Raw genomic sequence first — 937 nt, forward strand, 5'->3', positions numbered from 1 at the left:
AAAAAGAAATTTTAACTTAAACCAATGGGACTCCGTAAAAAAATATTTTTTTTGGAAATTTTTGTTATTTTCACCAAGTTTATTATCTATGTATGTATGATGTGTTGGATGAAATTTAAAAATTCTAGTTCCTTTTTCTAATTTCTATTATCCAAAGAATAATCATGAACACTTTAGGAAGAGACGAACTAGGTATCAACAACTATTCACAACATCCAATCACAACTAAGATCTCTAGAATATATATAGATCAAAATAAAAATGCAATAGCTAGAAATAAAACCAGGAATAAGCTAATATATACACACACACAACAAAAACATAAGAAAGTGCAAGTGCAATAGTTAAGAGTTACTAACAGATATCCACCAAAAACATAATAACAGAAATCAAAATAGAGTGCAAGTGTTCAGAAAAGAAATTTTACAGCCTAAAAGTCGAGGATCCTTCCCCACACTTAAGTTCTGCACGGTCCTACGTGCATGTAGGATAATCCGGATGGAGAGAGGCTCTACGTATCTCCTCCTTCAACTGGTGGATGCGAGGGCTTGTACTGCTGGTAAACTACCATATCCAATGTCGGCTCAATATCCCCATCTTCTGCCTCATCCCCCTCCACCGGCTCAGGTGAGTCCGCAGGGGCCGATCCAAGATCTCCTCCTTCTAGCTTCGCTGTTATCCACTGGAATCCCAGTGCATTGCGGTGCAACACACTACCACACAGAGCTTTACGCTTAAGCCGTAAACCAGAGGTGGTGTGGTATTACGACCTCTAAAATAAAATATATACATATAATAGAAGAAAGAATATAATAAACTAGGAGCCTAAAAAAAATCAGGTGAAACAAAAATTGCGAAAATAAAAGTGCAACGCTTAGGAAACAAGATTACTTGCGTGCGAAGAAAATTAAATATCATAGGTATAAATAAACAGGAA

Source organism: Arachis stenosperma, chromosome 4, assembly GCF_014773155.1.
Source record: "Arachis stenosperma cultivar V10309 chromosome 4, arast.V10309.gnm1.PFL2, whole genome shotgun sequence".
NCBI lineage: Eukaryota > Viridiplantae > Streptophyta > Magnoliopsida > Fabales > Fabaceae > Arachis > Arachis stenosperma.